Genomic DNA, 23,853 nt, shown 5'->3' with positions numbered 1-23,853 from the left:
AAGAAATTGAAAACTTGTTTGAAAAAACTAATGAAAGAAAACTTCCCTAATTTGGTGAAGGAAGTAGACATACAAGTCCAGGAAGCACAGAGTCCCAAACAAGTTGGACCCAAAGAGGACCACACCAAGACACATCATGATCACAATGCCAAAGGTTAAGGATAAAGAGAGAATCTTAAAAGCAGCAAGAGAAAAGCAAAGAGTTACCTACAAAGGAGTTCCCATAAGACTGTCAGCCCTTTTTTTAAAAGATACTTTGCAGGCAAGAAGGAGCTGGAAAGAAGTATTCAAAGTCATAAAAAGCAAGGTCTTACAACCGAGATTACTCTATCCAGGAAAGCTATCATTTAGAATGGAAGGTCAGATAAAGTGCTTCCCAGACAAGGTTAAGCTAAAGTAGTTCATCATCACCAAGCTCTTATTGTATGGAATGTTAAAGGGACTAATTTGAGAAAAAGAAGATCAAAACTATGAACAGTAAAATGACAACAAACTCACAATTATCAACAACTGAGCCTAAAAAACAAACAAAAAAAAATTCTAAGCAAACAACTAGAACAGGAACAGAATCATAAAAATGGAGATCATATAGAGCGTGATCAGTGGGGAGGGGGAGGGAAGACAATGGGGGAAAAGTACAGGGATTAAGAAGCATAATTCGTTGGTACAAAATAGGTAGGGGAATATTAAGAATAGTATAGGAAATGGAGAAGCCAAAGAAGTTGCATGACCCATGGACATGAACTAAAGGTGGTATTGCTGGAGTGAAGGTGGGTACTGGGCAGAGGGGGGCAAAGGGGAAAAACTGGGACAACTGTAATAGCATAATCAATAAAATATACTTAAAAATAAAGTAAGCTCTGGCTGGTGTGGCTCAGTGGATTGAGTGCCAGCCTGCAAACCAAAGGGTTGCTAGTTCAATTGCCAGCTGGGGCTCATGCCTTGGCTGAGGACTGGATTCCGGGTGCAAGGTATGCAAGAGGCAACCACACATTGATGTTTCTCTTTCTCTCTTGCTCCCTCTCTTCCCCTCTGTCTAAAAATAAATAAAGTCTTTAAAAAAAGAAATTGTTACCCAAAGAATATTCTGAGGTTAAATCAAGCAGCTGCTGACAGAACAGAAAGTAGGCCTTGAAAGGATGAAAAGAGGTACTGTGGTATGAAGGCCAAAAAGCATGTCTAGTTAGGCAGCTACACAGAGTTAAAATTGATTAGTAGAGTAGCTAAATGGACTTTAAGGTTAAACATAGCACCTTCAGTCAATTACTCATTGTACTTACTCCTCTCTCTAAAGTTCAACTTGACTAGTTGAAGGTAGTTAAAAATAATAAGGAAATTCAATAATTATAGATACATTTGCTTTTGTATTCTCAGCTGTCACCATTTATCTCTTTCTTACAGAAAGATCTCTATATTCTCTAGTAAGGACTCAGGTTATCTCATGGTTTTATAAGATAATAATCACAATAGTGATTATTTTACTTTATTTACTAAAACTATTTACTTTATTATTTTATTTTAAAGTAAATAGTTTTACTTTAATCAACAAACTATTATTCTTTTAATATTTATTTTTACTTTAAAATAAAATTACAACAAAGCAGTGTAATAACTATGCTAATTATATTTTTATGGGCATATTTTCCTTTACTCATTAGTTTATTTATTAACACTGACAATGTTAAGCATTATACTCTACATTCTAAGAGTTGTCACTCAGCCCTGAGCATCTCTATACATTCTTGCTGGATATGCCAAAAATACAAGGCTCTTATCTTACTGCTCCTTACCTGGGACGTTTCTCAGGGCTCCTTACCTGGGAAGTGAGCAACTTCAAAGAGTAGGTTTATTTACTGCTTATTATAAGTGGTGAATTCCCACAGCTCAGTATTCCTCAGCCTCAATGCAAACTCAATGCATGCATAGCATCCACCTGAACCTCATGTTGCTTACTGTGCTCTGAGTGATAAAGTCCTTTGTCTCTGACCCATCAGTCTTGTGTCTGTGGCCAATATTCATAAAACAGTAACATACTAATTTATTAATTGTAAAAAGGATTATAATCTCTATTTTGCCAATCACTTTCCAGGTCTTTAAGCCACAGACATCATTGCTGTAATACACCTTAAAGAAAAGACCACAACACTATAATGATTTATTCAGTGACTTCTATGTTTCAGGTACTGGTAAACATACAAGCAGTTACTATTATCTCTATCTAACTGTTACAGAACAGAACAAGGGGGGGCCTGAGACAATATACTATTATTGAAAGAAGCCCCGGGTCCGTTATGTCCGCCTCCAGAGGAAAGATGTCTCTCAATGCCAGAGATTCGTGAAAAGGAAAGGAAATGTTTATTTAATGCTATACTAACTTAAAGTAGTGACTTAATGTCTTTATCAAAAATCTTAAAGTCCCTTAAAAAACCCACAAACACAGTCACAGTCCTTCCTTCCTTCTCCCTTTGCCCAGTCCAGAGTACCGTATCTCAGGAAAGGAAATAGAAGTCCATGGCTCAGGCAGTCCTCTGGTTCTTAGTTAGTCCTCCATCTCGACTGGGAGACCTCCCTGGGTTCCCGGCACCCTCGGCTGAGTCGCCAGGATCTCTGCTAAAACCAGGTGGTGGTTCCCCCTTCTAAAGCTGTGGGGGTCCCCACTCTGGCACAGGCACGTGGTCCTCTCTCCCAGGGCCACGGGAGTCTCCACTCTGCCAAAGCCACGTGGTTCTCTCTCTCTGGGATGCGGGAGTCTCCACTCTGCTAAAGCTGTGTGGCTCTCTCTTAAAGCAGCACGGTTCTCTCTGGGATGCAGGAGTCTCCACTCCGTCAAAGCCGCGTGGTTCTCTCCCTCTCAGGGCTGTGCATGGTTCACCTCCTCAGGGCTGCGCATGGCTCTCCTTCTCAAGGATGCACATGGCTCTCTCTCCAATGGCCGCCAAGTCTGGGTTTTAAATCCCCGCGGCCAATCTTCCTCTGCAGCCTCATTTCCGACTCCTCCCACACTCGGCTTCACATGCCAGAACTCGTATCCTTCCAGGTTTACTGGGCTGCCATCATGAGTCTGGGCAGGTGTGGCCCCATGTCCTGGAGCCAATCTTCTCTGAGCTCCCACGCAGGCGCTGTAGCTCGGGGGATTTGCCCCCAGTCACATCTTGGTGGGGAAGTTACTTCCATTCCCCTGGCTCAGAGATGATCACAGCTATTTAACATATCTAAGCGACCAGCCAAAGGCTATAGATATGTTAAATGACCACGCCAGAGGGTAGCTGCAAGGCTGTTGCTATGCAAAACAGCTCTCAATGGCCCTGCTCCATTTGTCCCTTCCCCCAACCCACACCCTGGGTGGGGGGATGGAGACATCTTAAAATCTCCTGGACACCTTAAGTTCTGGACCCCATTTCAAATGCCCATTTGGGGTCCCCCCTCTTGGCTGCACCCTGTAACATTACAGATGAGAAAACTAAGACTCACATAGATTAGTCACCTTTCAGGTCAAACAGCTTGTTAGTGATGAAGCAAGCTTCCAAATGTAAGTCTTCATGACTCTAAAATTCAGGTGCATGACATATATTTAGAAAATCTTAAAAAGATATTGCAAATTAACTGCATCAGTGTCCTATCTTGAGTTTTTTTTTAAGATTGTTTTTATTTATTTATTTTTAGAGAGAGGGAAAGGAGGGAGAAAGAGAGGGAGAGAAGTATTAGTTGCTTCTCACACACCCCCAACTGGGGACACAGCCCACAACCCGGGCATGTGCCCTGACCATGGAATCAAACCAGCAACCTTTTGGTCCCCAGGCCTGCACCCAATCCCCTGAGCCACACCAGCCAGGGCCTATTTGACATTTGATAAGTTACAAAAGAGTGAACAGTTAAAGAATCTTCTATATTAAAAAACAACAACAACTTGTTTTTGTTGTCTCAAAACACACTTAGATATTCATTACACTAAAATCTAGTATCTGTTTTACTGGATAGGAGAGATTTTAGAAAGTGTGTGTATAATTGGAAAATATTGAGTGGAACCTAAATGTTCAAAAGTATTACATCTTAGAAATTGAGAACATAGCTGAGGCTTATCAATGTGCTCTCCCCCACTCATTCAGAAAAAAGATTCCGAATCTGGCATTAGATGTTAAGGGCACTGTCCAAAACTTTCTCTGGAGGGCAAGCTCCAAATCTATGTTTACCATGGCAGTGAAAAGATGCATTCATCACTTTTTTGTGAAGATTTAGCTATTTAACTGTCTCAGTAGACACTGAATTCCAATAGCATTAAATTCAGGTCTTACTCATTTTTATAATATTATTACTTTTTCCTATACCATGTTTTTTTTTCTATCTTTACTCTTTTCTCCTCTTGTTCCCGCTTTCTTTTTATAAAGAATTGTAATAATATGCACCCCAAATGCTAACAAGTACAATGGGAAGAATTCCTTAATTAAATACAAGTCTTCATTCTGTATTCATTACATCATTGTTTTCATTTTCTGTGATGCCAATTGAACTTTAAGTAGAAAGCTATAAGACAAAAATTTTATAAATTAGTGTAGGGTGGCTAATAAATGATATAATGTAGTATAAGAGCTAATACTTGCCCAAATTCCAACAGGGGGATTTTTTTTAAAAAACCTAATTCCCCTTACATTTATCACTCTGAAATTTCAGTTTAGCATTAGCACAGAAAAATATTTACAATTTTTAATAGTAATAAATTACATGTGCAATGAGACAAAACATTTACTAAGTCAAAGTCATTTTATATTAGGCAGTTATCAATATTTTGAAAAAATTACTTTTATGAGTTCAAAGTAAATAAGCATTCTTACCAGCTGCAGAAAATCATATTTGAAACCTCTGGCCAGGTAGCTCAATTGGTTAGAGTGTCGTCCCAATACACCGAGGTTTCAGGTTCAATCCTCGATCAGGGTAAATACAAGAATCAACCAATGGATGCCAGCAGAGCCTGAGACCCTTGGCAATGTGGGCATGAGCACATTTCCCAAGCTTTGGGTAAACAATGTAGGTAAGCCAATTAAGCTTGCGGGTGCCGCTCTTTGGAATCTTGAGCTTGACCTCCTTGGGCTTTATCGGGGCCTTCATAGCCTTGGCATGTGCACTCATGGCCTTGGTATTGTTGTTCTGCATCTTCTTCAGGCCCTTCTTGTTGTTCATGTTCCTCAGAAACTTGGGATCTACCCTCTTAAGAGATTTGTATCTTTGTGATTAGGGTTTCTTGATGCCATTTCTGCCATTATTGAGACTGGTTGTGCATGGCGTGGTTCTTGGACTTGGCCATACCTGCACCTGGAGGATGAGAGTAGAGCTCAGAACTGGACTTGCCGGGCTGGGCCTACCTCTATTTTCCTGATTGAAGCCTGCGGCTGCTAAAGCACATGGGACTGGAAGAGTGACAAGTCTTTCTCGGATCCATTCTTCCTCCTGAACATACAGCTAGACTACCTTTGCCCGCTTCCCTTGTAGTTGGATTTGAAGTGATACACTTCTTAAAATATGGTGATTGGGAAGGGGAAAGGAGAGGGGTAGGAAGAGGTAGAAGAGGGTAAAGTGGGGGAGATAAATGACGCAAAAAAACTTGACTTTGGGTGGTGAATATGTAACAGGGTACAGCTGGGGGTGGGGGCAAATAGGGATTTGTAATGGGGTCCAGAACTCAGGGTGTCCAGGGAATATTGGAAACAAAATGTGTAGGTTGTCCTCACCCCCTCAAGTCTGAGCTGAGCTAGGGGATGGGATGCAACGAGCAGGGCCTTTGAGAGTTGTTTTGAATATCAACAGGTTTGTAGATAACCTCTAGAATGGTCATTTAACATATCTATAGCCTTTAACTGGTTTCATAGATATGTTAAACAGCTGTGGCCATGCTTTAAGCCAGGGGGATGGGAATGACTGCAACCCATGATATAACTTGGAGGCAACTCCCTCTGGTTACAGAGCCTGCCTAAGAGCTTGGAGATGATTAGCTTCACGCCACAGGGCCACACCTGCCCAGACTTTACTATTTATTATGGCAGCCCAGTAAAGCTGGAAATGTATGGGAATGCTGGCAGCTGTGGCCAATTGTTGGAGGAGTCAGAAATGGTGTAGAGGAGGATTGGCTCCGGGATTTAAAGCCAGGTGCGGCAGCCATGCGGCATTTTTTGGGACGGTGCAGCTTGGGCAGAGAAGAATCACAGACTTCTATTTCTTTTTCTGAGATATGGTACCCGGACTGGGCAAAGGCGGGGAAGGAAGGATTGTGCATTTGTGGTTATCTAAAGGACTTTGGGAGCTCAATGAAGACACTAAGTCATTATTCTTAAGTTTGTGTAACTCTTTAAATAAATAATCTCTTTCCTTTTCACCAGTCTCTGGCATTGAGAGACATCTTTCCCCGATGGTGGGCAAAGCGAACCTAGTGGGAGGGGGGATGCCCAGAGCACAAGGGTGGGTCCATTTGGTAATAGTTTATCATTCGCCACCCCGCACCGGGTCTGTTCTGTAACAAACACAAAATACAATATGCAGATAATATATTATATACATTTTATTAGCACATGTCATCCCAATAAATTCAATAAAAATATTTTTAAAAAGTGATGTGCTTGTCCACATACTTTTTCCTTTCTGGATGGCAATGCACAGGGAAACTTGGAAACCACATGTTAAAAATGACAGAATCCCTGACAGCATGGTTACCCAAATAGTTGTGTGGAGCACAGTCCCCCTTGCTCAATCCACTCTGAAAGTTGTAAGTAATTATAATGGTCTGAGCACATGTTGTTTTAGGCTTAAGGTGAATGAGAAGTAAGCTGCTATTGAACTAAGGGTATTTTGAGATCTGCCTATTTATTATCGTAGCCTAACCAATACTAAAGATGCATTTGGTAATATGTAATTTCTACATATGTTAATTGCTAGCAGTTCTGTTTCTAGGTATATTTATTCCCTAAGGAAACACAGATATGTCACCAGGGATACCTGATGAAGGGAACCAAAATTTTCCAACCTGAAGCTACTTTATGGGATATTGATTTTAAGCTGTTTATTAAGAAACAAACAAACAAAAAAAACTCAGAAAGAACCACAGTTTATTCATTTTTGTATGAGAGTAGTTAATTGCCTCCTACCTTTTTTTGCTTATTAGCATCAGTTCTGCAGTAAACATACTTGAATAGTGTGGCACTAAAAAAATTAATACTGTCACTAAGACTAAAGTGTTCTGTTTGCCCGAGCACATCAAAGCCCAATTGACACAAACAGGAGTTTGCAGCCAAGAGAGTAAGGAACTACCTGGAGTCACAGGTAGTTCATGCTCAAAGACCTGGTTCCCCAATGAGTTTCAGGAGATGGATTATATAAGGAGGAAGTCATTAATCATGATGACTAGTAGAATTATGGTCATGGTCTCTACTGATTGGTTGGTGCTAGGGTAGGGGGTAATTGATCATTTCATCTGATCCTGATGTCAGCCATGGAGTTGTCCTGTCCAGTTTTTCAAGGATTTGTTCTGTGGGATTGATCTACTTTCCTGGGTCCGGAGCTAAAACAGAACTGAGGCCAAGATACTAGGTTTAGTTTGATTGAAAACTCTGTCTCAATAGTGAGTAGATGCAGGACCTTGTTTCTAAGACTACTGGATACTTACAGAAACTCACTGTCCTGAGGGCTTAATGATTAAGTACAGGAGAGGAAGCTGGGTGAGTCAAACTGCTAGGTGAGGCCAGTTTGAATAAAAGGAAAAAAAAAACCAAAATAAAAGGCCACGTTAAACCAAGTAAGGTTTCTGAGCGGTCCCATCTTCTAAATTCTTCTAGACTGATTAATAATCAAATTAACAGAGGCAGATTAACAGGAGAAAATCAAGTTTTTAATATAGATGCATGGGGAGTTCATATCCACGAAATTCCAAAGATGGCGAGGCAACATTGGGTATATAAGACATTTTTAGATAAAAAAAAACAGGGGTGTGATTAGGTATTAGATTTCAGAAGTGAGAATGGGTGATTTACAGGTAGTTGAGGAAGAGGGGAACATACATGACAGGAAAATACTTGCTAGGCAACTCAGAAGCAACAGGAGACAAGGAGATTCATAAAATGGAATACTATAGAATAATAAAAATTATTTGGACACACTTATTAACATGGATAAAGTAAGTTAAAAAAGCAAATTGCAAAATAATTACAATAGCATCTATATAAAAATTTAAAAATCAGCATATGAAGAATATTTATATATAATCCTCCTTCATAGTGAATGTATAAAAATGAGAATTATAATGAAAATCACTAATTTCAGTACAGTAATATTGGAGTTGCCATGCATGACTGTATTCTGTATTGCACAGATTTCTGGAGCACCATTCATATAAACTACAATATTTATGATCCACAGTCTTATATGGCAGAGCAAGAGTAAAGGCAGAAATATGGGGATGATTTTTTTTATTGTATCTGTAGTTCAGAGAGAGAGAATGGGAGGAAGAAGGGAGCTGATGTGGTTACGTGTTAACTTTTGTTCAATCTTGAGGTTCATTAATAGATGCCTATTTATTTTCATACATTTTGATATGTATGAAGTTTTTTAGAATTTAAAATAAAAAAATAAAAAGGTTATAACTAAAGAAGTTCCCAAGAGTTATTCTCTTTATTATTTCACTATAAAATACTTCTGAAAATACATAAATATTCATAAGCCAAAAAAAAATCCTAGTAAAAATGTAGTATATCAGTGAAGATTTTATGCTTGTTTGTTAACTATGAAATTCTATGCATAATATTGTGGTTTATCTACAGCATATGTGCCGTAAAGTAGGAATATCAGATACACAGGCTACAAGATGATTAAGTTGCCAGTGGAAGTGGGTTGTTTCATGGGATCATGAGAAAAGCATTTCATAAACCCATGCATGGAAGATTTTATTGTAGTGAGATTTATTTGGATTAAAATAGGCTGTCCCTGTGTCTTATCTCTGTTCATCTTACCATGGAAAAGGTAAAACCATGTCTTCAGCATGGCCAAAACACAGGTCAGTGTACAGAGTTTCTGTTCCATATTAAAGCTTAGTCTTTTGGAGCCCACAGGTGATGATAAGCATGTTCAGTCCCTATCCAGGTAGTTTAGTACTGTTCCTGGCTATACTGACCTACCAAGGCTCATGCCTGGAGCCTGCATTTGGAGTCTACATGACTTGCAACTACTCGCTTCATGGCTGCTAAACCCACATGGTTACTGAGAGAATACGTGAAGGGAAGGGGTGTTAGCATGGGTGAGAGAGAGAGAGAGAAGGAGAGAGAGGGAGAGGGGGAGAGAGAGAGAGATTGATTTACTTTGTTGAGCTGGGTTATATTATGTTGGCCTCTGGACAGACCAGGCACATTTTCAAAATAACCAATGAACTTCCCAAGCTTTTGCGGGCTTCTAATAGGCCCACCTCCTAGACAAACGTTCCTTTTCCCAAATTAGACTGACAGGCCTCTATGGTAAAGCACTTCCCCCTGAACCATTTTAACTTCTATTTTGCACATGCATATTCCCCCCCATAGTCCGGGCAAGTGAACAGGGGAGATTGAAAACGTGATCCTTCCTCCCTTGATGGGGTAGGGGAGAGAGGGTTGTTAATCCACTTTGTGAGGCAATGCTGCAATCCCCTGGGGGTGTGTGTGAAACAAACTGTGCTCCCCAGTTGATTATGCTAAATAATGTCGAGTTCCCTTTGCTTCCTCCCTTTATTAATATCTAGCTGCCTATGCTATCTTTTGCTGTGGTTTGTAGGGATCTCTACTCTGTCCAAATAGAACTCATTACTTCCAGCTGTTTTCAAACAGCAATAAAAGTGGGTGAAGGGAACCAAGTTTTGCCACCCTGAGGCTGCCTTTTTGGGACATTGAGTTTAAGTTGTTTATTATGAAACAAGACTCAGAAAGAACATTTGACCCTCCCTCCATTTCTACTCAAGAGATTCAGATAGAAAAACCTCCCTCAGGAAGGACATCTTAGGATGTTAGCCTTAGCCTAATTTGAATTAAATATGGTAAACAGGAAGGCCTCAGGCAGGGGCCTGTCAACTAGATAACCACTGTGTCCCCTTGCATTTGAGTTGCCTGGCAAGGATATTCCTGCCATGTATGTTTCTCTCTTCCTCAGCTACCTGTATATCGCTCATTCTCACTTCTGAAGTCTAACACTCCATCTCCTCCCTTTCTCTTTTGTCCCCAAATGTCTTATATGCCCAATGTCGCCTCACTGTCTTTGGAATTTCGTGTTTATGTGAATTCCCTCTATGCATGTATTAAAATTTGATTTTCTCCTGTTAACCTGTCTCCATTAATTTGATTGTTAGCCCAGCTAGAAGGACATAGATGGTGGGAGGAAAAGTATTAATTTTTTAGCCCTCACAGGGGATTGGTGGGAGTTCACAGATGTTTTACCATGGGCATGGATATTGCTGGTGGAATGTGGTACCCAAGACAAAACATGGAGTGTCTTTCTTTGCCTTATTACTTGCCCATCAATATTTATACTAGTGAAAATGAAATCATGTTTAAATAGTATTATGGTCAATTCAGAAGCTCAAAAAACAAAGTGAACATTTGTTGGAAACTGCCCTGCCTGGTTTCAGAAACTGTAACCCCTCATGGCTAAGACTGAGTAAAAAGACTTTGGGAGCATAAGCCATTAAGGAGACAAAGCTTATCTTCCTTGCAGGGGCACCGCCTCTGCCCCGTTTTGCTTCACCCTGCTTGGTCCCCGGGCAGATGACTGGTTAGCCAACGACAGGTAAGATTCCTCAAGGGAGGGATGACCTAAGACAGGCAGGGTCCTGAAGGGGTCCTCGGGGAATGGCTTGGGGGCCTATAGAAAAAGGGGGTGATGTACCTTTGACCCTTGGCTTTGACATAGCCTGAGCCCTCATTCTGTGTGCAAGAAGTCTCCTAAACGCTTGGCTGCCTAACTCTCCTTGCCCAACTTAAGCCTGAAACAATGCCAGAGGTGGGTGCGGCCCTGTGCTGGAAAGGATGGGTTCCCTGGAGCGGTCAGGCCTAAGAAAGAATGCATAAAATCCTATGAATCCTACTTTGCTAGTACCCTCAATTTAAATGATAAGGTTCCAAATGTGAAATGAGTTTGTTCCCCAAAGTTTTATGGCCCTTTAGCTATCTGACCCTGAATCGAAATAAGCCCTCAGAGTTCTTTGAATGTGATCCATTGTTTGATCATTACGACCTGATAATGATTGATGAGCTTTGTGTATACACCCTGTATTCCTATGCAAATTAAACCCAATAAAAGCCCATTGAGGAACAAGTTCCTGGTCCTTTTCCTTTGAGAGATCGGCCACTTTTCCTCTCCAAGCAAATCATGTCTTGGTAGACTTATTCTCATGTGTGGTGGCTGGGGTGGCTGTGTGGGTGGAGTCCCCCCACACACATTAAGGGATTGGCTCAATGTGGCAGGTTATATATTCCGAAGATGGAAACCACAGTATCTCTTATCCCACCTGCTCTTCTTTCAATATGATTTTTTCTCTCCCCCCACTGAGAAATGGGGTCTAGGCTCTGACTTGTCTCTTCCAATCTAGAGAGGGGAGAGGACCCTGTGATTGTCTTGACTGAGTAGATGGCAGAGGGACACTGTGTGACTTCCAAGGATAAGTCATAAATATACCTCATGTGTTCATCTTGATCCCTTGGTATGCTCATGCTGGGGAATACCACCATACAGGCAATCCAATCATGATGAGCCTGCCATGCTGTCAGGAGGCCCAAATTAACCCACACTGAAAGACGTGGAGAAACCCAAAACAGTTAGCTCAGTTGGTTAGAGCGTCATCCTGATGCACCAAGGTTGCAGGTTTGATTCCTGGTCAGGGCACATACAAGAAATAGCCATGATTGCACCCTGGCTGGTTTAGCTCAGTGGATTGAGCTCCAGCTTGCTAACCAGAGGGTCACCGATTCGATTCCCAGTCAGGATGAAACAGGAGATAGTCAGGAAGGAGGAAACTCCAGAGGTGCTGCAGGGCTAAGATAAAGGACATCCATACATGACAAAGACCCCCTAAGACCGGTTGTTCCTGCTTTCTGGAAAAACACTTAATCATGGTGACTCAAGAATGCACCTGCTCAGAAGATGCTACGCTACCCCTGATTCATTATAATAGTGTTATAATGAATTAACATTGTGGGACTCCCTTCTCCAGTAGCCAATCAAGAAAATCATCGGAGACCACACATGCACAGTAGCTTTGAAATGCAACTACCTGTACATGTGCAATAGAAGCCTGCCAAAAATTAGCCAGGAAGTTTCCACCCTATAAGGATAGAATCCCTCCAGCCCATGGGATCAGTCTCTGTTCAGAGTTGGCCCGCTCCCATGTTTGGTATAGTGTACTACTGCTTAATAAGTCTTCTCTCTTTCTTTATGCTATAAACTGTGTGTTCAGTTCAATTCTTTGTCCTCCATTACCAAGAACCTGGTTACCTGTGCCCACCAGTGACAAGGACACATGCCTGGGTTGCAGGCCAGGTTCCTGGTAGGGGCCACAAAAGAGGCAATCACACACCGATGTTTCTCTCCCTCTCTTTTTCCTTCTCTTCCTCTCTCTCTAAAAATAAATAATTAAAATTTTTAAAGAAAAGAAATAGTCATGAATGCATAGATAAATGGAACAACAAAGTGAAGTTTCTCTCTTAAATCAATAAAAATAAAACAAAAAGACACAGACTGAGACAATGTGGAGAGGGAAATGTCTGATCCACCCCCAGCTGATCCAGCCCTTCATTCTTCTAGCCACTCTCTTACTGCAATTGCATTAGAGACCTGAGCAAGAACCACCTAACCCAGTCCTTCTTGAATTCCTGACCCACAGAAACCATGCTTCAAGGCATTAAGTTCGGGGGTAAACTTTTTACACCACAATAAATAAATGAAACATGTGGAAGAGAGGGTAGGACCAGTTGTCAGCCCCTGAATTCTCAGAATTTATTATTAGTGCCAGGTAAAGCTTCCACCTCTTTCTACTTGCACAGTCCACTGGCCTGGTCTCTGGCAGGGCTTTGTCTGTCAATAAGGGACAATAAATGTTTGTTGAATAAATGAATGGTCTGAAACAGCTGAGCTTTCTCATGCCACCATCAAAATAGCATTTAGGGAAAATGAACCAATACTGCATTCTAGTCATTGTTCTTCCCACAAACAGGAAACACACCTATTTTGTAAAGTGGTCCAGAAAACTCACCCCACTAGAATTTTGCTTCAAAGTTTAACTAATTTTGGTTTTTGAGTCATGGTGTTTTCTTTTTGGAGTAAACATTTATGTACTGTCTTGAAAGTGCTAGACTATTTATCTGAATTTTGTAGTCACTGAATACTTGAAGAACAAATGTGTTTAGTTTTGAGACATTGCATATCTTTTGGTCCTGGAATCTTTACTACGTGTTCTTTGTCACCCTTCAAATTGTGGAATAACGCTCAAAGAGAGGGTAGGAAGCAGTATTCTGAAGGAAGGATTAAAAGTTAACTTTAAAATGGCTAAATCAAACAAGTTTAAAAACTAAAATACTAGTTTAACTAAGATTAAGAGTAATTAACTATGATGTACAGTTGATATTTTTTGTCTGAGTGAAAGATATTTATTTATTCTTTTGCCAAACACAACAATTGATATCCATCTACAATTATTTTTTTTAGTTTTTTAAAAAAATTTATTTATTTATTTTTAGAGAGGGAAGGGAGGGAGAAAGAGAGAGAGAGAAACATCAATGTGCAGTTGCTGGGGGTCATGGTCTGCAACCCAGGCATGTGCCCTGACTGGGAATCAAACCTGCAACACTTTGATTTGCAGCCCGCGCTCAATCCACTGAGCTACTCCAGCCAGGGCTTACAATTATTTTTTAAGATAAGAAATAGTAGGCCAACTGAAATAACAGCACTGGCCATGAGCTATAGACCGTTGTTACACTGACACTTGGTGGAGAAGCGCAGAGCCCCATGCGCTAGCTGGTTTGTAGTGAGGATGAGGACAGACAGCTATGGGGCCTTCTCCAAGAAGGCTTTGCTGCTCTTCATACATTGCTGGTACAGTGTCTAAAAGCTGGACTCCTTCCCTTGATAGGGATCTTCGATAATACATTGTTTTTGTGGATCATAGCTGCCAGGCAGTTTGATTTTAGCTTTGCTGTTTTAATTCAATCACTTTTTCTAGTCAAATCTCTCAGATTGCTTTCATCCATACCAAGTATGTAATTGAATGTGGCTAAGTCTTCTTTAGTAACCTGCTGGGCAACGTGATTTAGGGGAACACCACGCTTCTTTTTTGCAATTCTGCCCTGCATAATCAGGAGGGTTTCCTATTTCATATGTGGATGTTGCTCCACTGTCTGTCCTCCATTATCTGAAATGTTTTGATCAGTTACAAGTTTTCTAACAATGGGCTCTGCAGTGGGTGACTGACAGATGTTACCCAGACACATGAACAGCACTGACTCAGGCACCTGCTGGACCATCTTCCTGTGCTAGCACCTACAATTGACTCTATGTATGTATGTATATACATACATAAAGCAAGATACTTGCTTTAAAATTTTTTTAAATAAAAATTTTTATTTGTTAACAACAAATCAGTGTTTCTCTCAGTCTCTTTGCCTCTCTCTAAAATCAATAAACAAAAAAGTCTTTAAGAAAAAAGTGATTATTGATTACAGAAATTCTGCTTTAGGTGTAGACTAGATCATTTTGGCTTATCCTTCCCACTAAAAAAAATTTAAAGCACTTTCAAGGCACTGGAGAACAATTAAGTACGTGTGAATTTGTAGACCAAGATTCAGGAGAGGAGGGAAGCCAACAGAGGTGACCCTGTCATTTGAAGTTGCTTTCCACTTTAAGGTGGTTGTCAATTTCAGAGCAGAAGCTGAAAACCTGAAAAGTGTTTAGATTATTTTTGAATAGGTAATATATTCATAAGGTACAACATTTCAAAGTCGATACAGAGAATAGGAAAGTTTCCTTCTCATTCCTGTTCTCCAGATACTATTTCCCTTTCTAGGAGGCAACCAATGTTATCACTTTCTTGTACATTCTTGTGTGTATGAAAATGAGACTATCCTCACAGTGCAAAGTAAGATGCACTTGATATATTTCCAGGAGCGGCATGGCAGATTCATCACATCCTGTATGAAGCCAGTTTACCACTGAAAGCAATTGCTTAGTTTAGCGTCTTTCAATAAATATTATAACATATTTGTTAAAATATATTGAGGAGGAACTAATTTTTAAAGAAATATTGTATGTAAACACCAGCGCAGTTATTTACTTCCATTTGCTAGTCAATGTTCCAAAAATTGGTAAAATATTTTCTTTAAGTTTAGCTGTTTTCTTCTATCCATTTTTCTTCTATGAGTGTTTCAAACCAGACAAGCTTCTGAGAGCCATGAGAGACTGCATCTAGGTTTTGCAAGCTCCATGGAGATATGTTGGCATAATGAGAACTTAAAACCTCCAGTAGATTTGTTGTCTACATTGGTTACAGTGGGATCAATTTAACTTTTTCTCGGTGTCTGTTGCCTCTGGAAACCTGAGTTAATTATAATTTATTCCAATGATGACTAATTCTTGCTCAGATTACCCTCTCAGTGTTTTAACGAATACCCTCATCCAAATTTATGCTGTTTTTTACTCCTCTTTTATATTCTTCAACTTTACCATTTAGCTTTAAAACAGTAGAAGCCTTCTGTTTTTATTTTCTATCTCATCCTATTTGTCCTATCTAGTGATTATCTGTAATTTCTAACATTTTTGTTTTTAATATCAATTTGCTTTTTGTAATTTTAATTTATTTCATTAAAAAATTCCTTTTAGCCTTTGAATTGCTGTCCTTAATCCATTATTGTTTATAGTCTGTGCTTATTATTGATTTATCTGTATGGGAAAAAAGTACCAGAATTCAATTTATAAAAGGTGTTTACCTAGAAGTTTAAGGAAATTGGTTTTCATTTATAATAATAGGGAAAGGTAAGGTTGTGAGGGACAGTTAACTGGTAACATTTCCAAACTTGTCTTTCTTACTGATTTTAATCCCCAAATTTAGACTTTCCAGAAAGATTGCACCTTTTTTTCCCTGTTTCTTGACTAAGGTTGGAAACCACATTTCCCAGAATCCCTTTTCTCTATGGCTCAAGTTAGAATTGGATAAAGGAAGAATTTGTATGAAATTTGGAAAGCACATGAAATTGAAGCCATTTTACTTAGAAGGTCATTGCTCTCTCTCAGATTGGGTGACAGTAGAGGGGGAGATGCCTGGTGAGTCCCACCTTGTCCTGCCTCATATCTATTCTGCGTCTTGCCTCTCTCGCCACCTGCTGGTCCTGCTGAATAATAGCAGCCACTGACCTAAATGACTGGACAACAGCTCCAGACCCAGAAATGACAGCTCCACAAAAGCAACTGTTTCCTCATAAGTGACAATCTTAAGAGCCTTCTCCTTGAGTACTCCCTTTGCAATCCCTCTTTGGGAAGCAGTTGAGATTGGCTTCTTGATTTCTCTGCCAGCTCCTATTTGCCCACCCACACCAGAGCTTCAGGTGGAATGTTTGGTTCCTATTTCTCCCATTCTCTGACTTTCTTATCAGGCTTTCACTTTCTCATATTTGTGAAAGGTCTAATATCCGTATAACAAATCCATAATTCTCATTATGTTCACAGTGGCTCTGTTTTCCTACTGATAACACTTGGAATCCTTCAATCTTTCTGCTCTGCCATCTTTATTATTTCAGCAATGTCTTTCCTCCTGGCTGCAAAATGATCCCTATAACCAAATATTATGCCCTCATTTGACATTATTCCAAGCAAGAAGCAGGAGTGTTGGCACTAAAAACTCCTTCTTTTTACATTTTTTCTATTTCAGGGAAGACATTTTTCACCAGAAGACCCTAGTAGAGTTCTTTTTAAGTCTCATCAGTCAGAACAGGGTCATGTACCTTCCTCTGTACACTAACAAAGAGGCTGGAGTGCCATGATTGATTGGCTTAGACCTATGGCCGTGCCTCCTGGCTGCATTGCAAGATAACCTAGGATGCTTTTGTTTCTATTTTTAGTTTTTTAAAAGATATAATTTATTTGATTTTAGGGAAAGGGAGGGAGAAAAAGAAGGAGAGAAACATCAGTGTGTGGTTGCCTCTCATGTGTCCCCTACTGAGGACCTGGCCTGCAACCCAGTCAGATGCCTTGACTGGAAATTGAACTGGTGACCCTTTGCTTCTCAGGCTGGTGCTCAATCCACTCGGCCACACTAGCCAGGGCCCTAGGATGTTTTTAAAACATATTTTCACCTGTGCCCAACTTGCAGAGATTCTGATTTAATTGCTCTGGGCTTATGTCCTAGAATCAATATTTATAAAATTCTCTCAAAGGGATTTCATGTGTAGTCATGGTGGAGACCACGGCTTGGATCAAACATGACTCGTTCTTTGGAGCTGTTGCACAGCAACAACAACATAAATCAGAGCACTCTACAAGGAAGAAGGTGAAAGTGGCTGTGGGATAGGCAATCAAGAGTGTCTTAGGATATATATTTTTTAAATTTTATTTTCTTAAAGATTTTATTTATTTAATTTTAGAGAGAGGGTAAGCGGGGGAGGAAGAGAGGGAGAGAAATATCAATGTGTGGTTGCCTTTTGTGAAGCACCCCCCACTGGGAACCTGACCTGCAACCCAGGCATGTGCCCTGACTGGGAATGGAACGGGCCACCTTTGGTTCATAGGGTGGTGCTCAATCCACTGAGCCACACCAGCTGGGGCTATATTTTTAATCCTCACCCAAGGATATGCTTATCGATTTTAGAGAGAGAGGAAGGAAGGGAGGGAAAAAGAGAACAAGAGACAGACAGAGAGAAAGAACCATACAGAGAGAGAGAAACATTGATGTAAGAGAGAAACATCGATTGGTTGCCTCCTCTATGTGCCCTGACCGGGGATGGAACCTGCAACCTTTTGGTGTATGTGATAGCACTCCAACCAACTGAAGCATCTGGATATTTATCTATCTAGGTTATCTCGCATGAGGATGATCTGTACAATAGATGGAAATATGACTAAAATTCCCACCTAGTTTGCATCATATTGTATAACATCACTAAGCACTACCCCTTTTAATATGTTATTTGATGCATATATTTCATTTCAGTTAACTTTAGGAATAACAAGAGAACAACAATTCTCCCATTCCTTAGTCACATGAGGTAAAGCCTTCTTAAATGTGCTACCAAACCACATTGCATAGGGCTCAAGAATTAAATATTCCTTGGTGGGGCACATAAAATGTTAAGAATCTAAATAAATATAATCTCCTTATTAGGAGAAATCCTAAGTCATTTGATATAAGATGTTCCAGTTAAGGTCTGGCTGGTAGCTCAGTTACTTAGAGTGTAGTCCTGATATGCCAAGGTTGTCGGTTTCATCCCCATTTAGGGCACATAGAAGAGTCAACCAGTGAATGCATAAGTAGGTGGAACAACAAATCAGTCTTTCTATCTCAAATCAGATTTTTATAAAAAGATGTTCCATTTAAATAAACCACAGTATGCCAACTGAGTTTTGAGGTTGAATTATTCAAGTCCAGCATACGTCTATGCAAAACATGTTTTTGCTAAAAGCTGCAGAAAGGGGAAAAATACAATTTTGAAAGTAAGAACTTGTGTGTTCCAATATGCAGGTTACTTGAAAAAAAAAAGGAACACACCAAGGTCCTTAGTTTTAGGATCAAATGACCTATTAAGAATATTAGTCACTGGGCCTCACATTTCAGAAATCCACCAAATCTAAAGTATTGACTTAAATACTCTGGGACCCTAGCATCATAGCTTTTGATATACCTGTTATCCAAAGATTGACAAACAAAGTTCACCTTTTTTAAGAGGAAATCATGGTTCATCGGTGTCTGAAAATTGGAGAAGTTGCAAGCTACACCTTACATGAGCAACGAGTTTGGTTTTATCTTACAGAAAAAATATTGGTTTTAAAATATTATGTTTATTTAGAATAGTCAATATATTCACACGATTCAAAATTTAAAAGGAACTTGCCCTGGCTAGCGTGGCTTAGTGGATTGAGTGCGGGCATGAAGAACCAAAGGGTTGCTCATTCAATTCCCAGTCAGAGCACATGCCTGGATCCCCCCCCCCAGGGGGCGCGTGAGAGGCCAGGTCCTCAGTAGGGGGCGCACAGGAAAGGCAATCACACATCAATGTTTCTCTCCCTCTCTTTCTCCTCCCCTTCCCCTCTTTCTAAAAATAAATAAATAAAGTCTTTTTTTAAAATTTAAAAGGAACACCTATGATGTTATCTTAGCTCCCACCAAAAATGAAACCTTAATCTGAATGAGTCTCTGTCACTAACTACCAGTTTACAGAAAATAAAAAACAAAGAAGCATGTTAAATGACATGTGAACACTGTCAGCAACATCCAGAATACGGAAAATTCTATAAGATAAATAATACAATTTCTTCAACAAATGAATTACAAAGGAAAAAAGTAATTGAGAGAGAATCTATAAATGAAAATAAATGTGCCAACCAATTGCAATATATGGAATTTATGTGAATCCTAAACTTAACATTTTTAAAAACAAATTCATGAGGCAACTACAGGAATCTAAACAGTGATTTGATACATTGAGTACTTATTGATATTATTATTCATTTTTAGGTGTGATAATGATATTGCGATATGTTTAGAAAAGATAAATTATCTTTGAGAAATGTATACCAAAATATATTCAGGTGACATATTATATTTGGCAGTTATTTCAAATAACCCAGTAAGGTGGGATATTGTGTTAAGTATTCATTGCTGCATAATAAATTATCCCAAAATTTAAGAACTTAAAACAACAGATATTTATTTCACAGTCTCTGTGGATCAGGAATCCAGAAGTAGCTTAGCTGGGTGACTCTGGTCTCTCCAGTCATCTGCAGGTTGGAGGATCTGCTTACAAATTTACTCAGTGGTTGCTGTCTGACCTCAATCCCTCTGGCTGCAGCTAGACACATCACTTTCTTTCCTTTCTATAGACTGCCTGTGTGTCCTCAAGCTGTGGCATCTGATTTCCTACAGAGCAGAGCCCAAGATGGAAACTGCAATGTTTTATAACCTAATCTCAGAGGTGACATACTATCACTTCTGCCATATTCTATTGGTCATGCAGATCAATGCTGGCACAATATAGAAAGGGACCACTGATAAGTATAAATACTGAGAGGTGAGGTGAGGATCATTCGGGCCATCTTAGAAACTGGCTATCACATTGACCCATTGTTTTATGGGCTTAGGCCAAGCTTCTATTTGTCCTCCGACTCCCATAAACCCAAACTTGGACTGGTGGATGATAATGGTATTTCTGATCTCTGGTTTTAACAAAAGTTCAGAGTCATTGTCTAATATAATTCCCAGAAATTCTGGGTACTTCCCTTTCCTCAGTGCAGAGTCAAGCATTAAAAAGACTTTTAGGGGTGAATTGAAGGAAAATTCACCATAAAACTGTATGAGTTCCAGGGTCCTTTAGATCAGCCCCTCTGCCTTAGACTCTGAATTAGCTTAGATTTGGGAATTGGAAAAGATCATGAATTCCTACAGGGACTTGAATTATATTTTCTGACCAGAAGACCTTTAATTCTCCACCTATATATGTCAGTGGCACCTTAGTAAGCTGCCCACCTATTTCATTCCTCGGTATCCCATGATGAATTAGCCATCACAGCAGACTACAGAAAGGAAACATTCTAATTACCATTTCATCCCCTTATTGCAGTCATTTCATCTATCTTATCTCTGACAGTCCAGTAGTGTCCCCTGACCTTTAACACTCCAAGATCTCATTATTACCCTGGATGTGGGCAACCCAATTCCTTTGTGATATCCTATAATCTTATTTCTTGTATTAGGAAACATCTACTGCCAGGATCATCATGAATGTTGGTGTCATCATCCCCAACCTATTTCTTAATGCCTTGGTAGATAGATGGCAAGTACTCTGGGTCACTGAAGAGGCAATTATTTGTCACATAATAGATGCATATCATCATTCCCATTTCCTTTAGCATTCAAACATCTTTTTCGGAAGCAGTGGTTCTGAAAGGGTTTCCCTAGCACCAGCAGCAGCACCTGAGAACTTGCTAAAAATTAAAATTCTCAGGCCTCACTCCAAACTTACTGGATCTGAAATTCTGGGGGTAGTTGTCCAGCAATCTGTCTTTTAACAAGCTCTCCAGTGATTTTTTTTTTCTTATCTTCACTTAGGATATGCTCATTGATTTTAGGGGGAGAGGGAGGGAAAGAGAGAGGGAGATAAACATTGACCGGTTGTCTCTTGCGTGTGCCTGACAGGGCACTGAACCGGCAACACTGGGAATTGAACCCTTTACCTTTCAGTTTGCAGAACGACACTCCAAACAATGGAGCCACTTGGGCCAGGCCAAGCCACCAGTGATTTTGTTGCAGGTTTAAATTTGACAATCAATGCCTCAGGGTAAAGTAGAATAACAATTTGACAACTCTAGTCTCAACATGTCTTAACAATTTTCATATTACTGTTTACTTTAAAAAATTAAAATAGTTCTAGTAATGTGGCTCAGTGGATTGAGTGTTGGCCTGCAAACTGAAAGGTCACTGGTTCAATATTCAGGCAGGGCACATGCCTGAGTTGTGGGCCAGGTCCCCAGTTGGGGGCAGGTGAGTCAACCTATCAATGTAGCTCTTGTACATCAGTGCTTTTCTCCTTTTCCCCTCCCTTCCCCTCTTTCTTAAAAAAGATAAAATAAGTGATAACTAAAAAGGAATCACACTTATTCAACTCATAACCTAAAAACATTAAAAAATTGTGGAAAGAGGTAAAAGAAATGAGATATTTAAGGGCTAGAAAAATAAATTATTGGGTTGGCTAAAAAGTTCGTTTGTGTTTTTCCATAAGAAGCTCTAGTCGCACTTAGTTGTTTTTGACTTCATTTAAAACAATTATGTTAGATTGTATTGTGATAACTGTAATATCAGTGTGCATTTAAAAAAATATTTATAATTGGTGAATTTCTATGTAGCCATTTTAATAATGAAGGTGGAAGAAAATCAGCAACATTTTTGATATATTATGCTTTATTATTATTTCAGAAAGGTAAAAACACAACTGAAACACAAAAAAAGATTGTGCAGTGTATGGAGAAGGTGCTGTGACTGATTGAACATGTCAAAAGTGGTTTGTGAAGTTTTGTGCTGGAAGTTTCTTGCTGGATTATGTTCCATGGTTGGTTAGATCAGTTGAACTTGATAGCAATCGAATTGAGACATAGAGAACAATCAACATTATACCATGAGGGAGAGCTGACATATTCAAAATATCCAAATCAATAGTTATTGGTGAAAATGAAAAGTGTCTTTTTACGGAAAAAACAAAACAGGCCTTGGCTGGTGTGGCTCAGTGGACTGAGTGCTAGCCTGCAAACCAAAAGGTCACTGGTTGGATTCTGGGTTTGAGGGCACATGCAGGCAGATCCCCAGTTGTGTGTGTGTGAGAGGCAGCCAATTGATGTAATTCTTGCACATCGATGTTTCTCTCCTGTTCTTTCTCCCTCTCTTCCCCTCTAAATAAAGATAAATAAATAAAATTGTAAGAAAAAAGTTAACAGACTTCTTGACCAACAGAAAAAATACCTGATAAAGTGAAATCAGTTAAAAATAGAAACAGGAAAAATGTATATGAATGCTATAGAATGAGCTTCAAGACAAAATGATCTGAATAACTGGTTAATGTCTTTGGAATATTTTTTGTAAAAATGACCAACTCTGTGATCATAGTGTGTAAGTAAAAGTGAAATGGACATTATGTTGTTCATCTTATCATTGTTGGTAAAACTATACTCCATTGTCCCCAAATCAACACTATTGAATGAGCAGTTTCTTGTTAGTGTAGATTCTATTGTCACCTTTTAGAAAAATGTGTCTTTATGTATGTTTATCTGTATAAATGGATGTCAAATTTTTCCAAAGTGTGTTCTGCAGTACACTACAGTCCCAGTCATCTGAGGGAAAAGAAGGGAATAACAGTTGTACAGGACATTGTCTTTCTCTCTCTCGTCTCCCTTCTGTTCATTTTCCAAAGGGCTGATCTGTACATACTACAGGTTCCTTTGTCCCATGTCTGCCTCTTGAGTTTGGCTAAAGAGGGGAGCGGAGAGGGGAAGAGACCTCTAAAGGGGATGGGTTATCGGGTAGGTATTTATTTCTTGGTTTCTTCCTCTTGCTGGACTGCTACTAGTGCATTGGCTGTCTTTCTACTGAGGTCACAGCTTCAGTGAGTTGGTTCTCTGTTTAACTGTTCTCTACAGGTCTGTTAACTGCTCCCTCTCCCTTGCATCTTTAGATTTAGAGGGTAGCAATATTGCATTCTCCCTTGTTGGTTTTCTTCCATTAAATATTTCTCAATTATCCACTATGAGTGTACCATTTGTTTCCATCCAGGATGCTGATTTATACAATGGTTAAATATTATATTATCTCCTTCGAAAGATTACAAATTCAAATAAGCATATTAAAGGTTCTAATATAGCAGTAAATAATATCTAAGTTTAGCCTAATGTTTGGCAAACTTAATTATTCTTGGCACCATTCTTCTAATATCTAAAAACATCCCTTGAACATATAACATTCCTTGCTTTAAAACAAAGCCAAATGTAATGGTTTGTAGTGTTTATGACTAAGGATAATTATTAGCTGTTATCTGTCATTATCTGTGCTGTGTAGTACATCGATGACCTGTAGTATCTTAGATATTGAGGTATCTTGGATACTGAGGTATGTAAGCTGAA

General features: G+C 39.5%; 1 pseudogene; it reads right to left on the bottom strand.

Annotated features, from left to right (window-relative positions):
- Window positions 1-14,034: 14,034 nt before the first annotated feature.
- On the bottom strand, window positions 14,035-14,510 carry LOC123821480 (annotated as a pseudogene).
- Window positions 14,511-23,853: the final 9,343 nt, after the last annotated feature.

Source organism: Phyllostomus hastatus, unplaced genomic scaffold, assembly GCF_019186645.2.
Source record: "Phyllostomus hastatus isolate PE091 unplaced genomic scaffold, TTU_PhHast_1.1 phas_contig_40, whole genome shotgun sequence".
Lineage (NCBI taxonomy): Eukaryota > Metazoa > Chordata > Mammalia > Chiroptera > Phyllostomidae > Phyllostomus > Phyllostomus hastatus.
The sequence above is the reverse complement of the archived record's forward strand: the minus strand, read 5'-3'. Positions and strand labels throughout refer to the sequence as shown.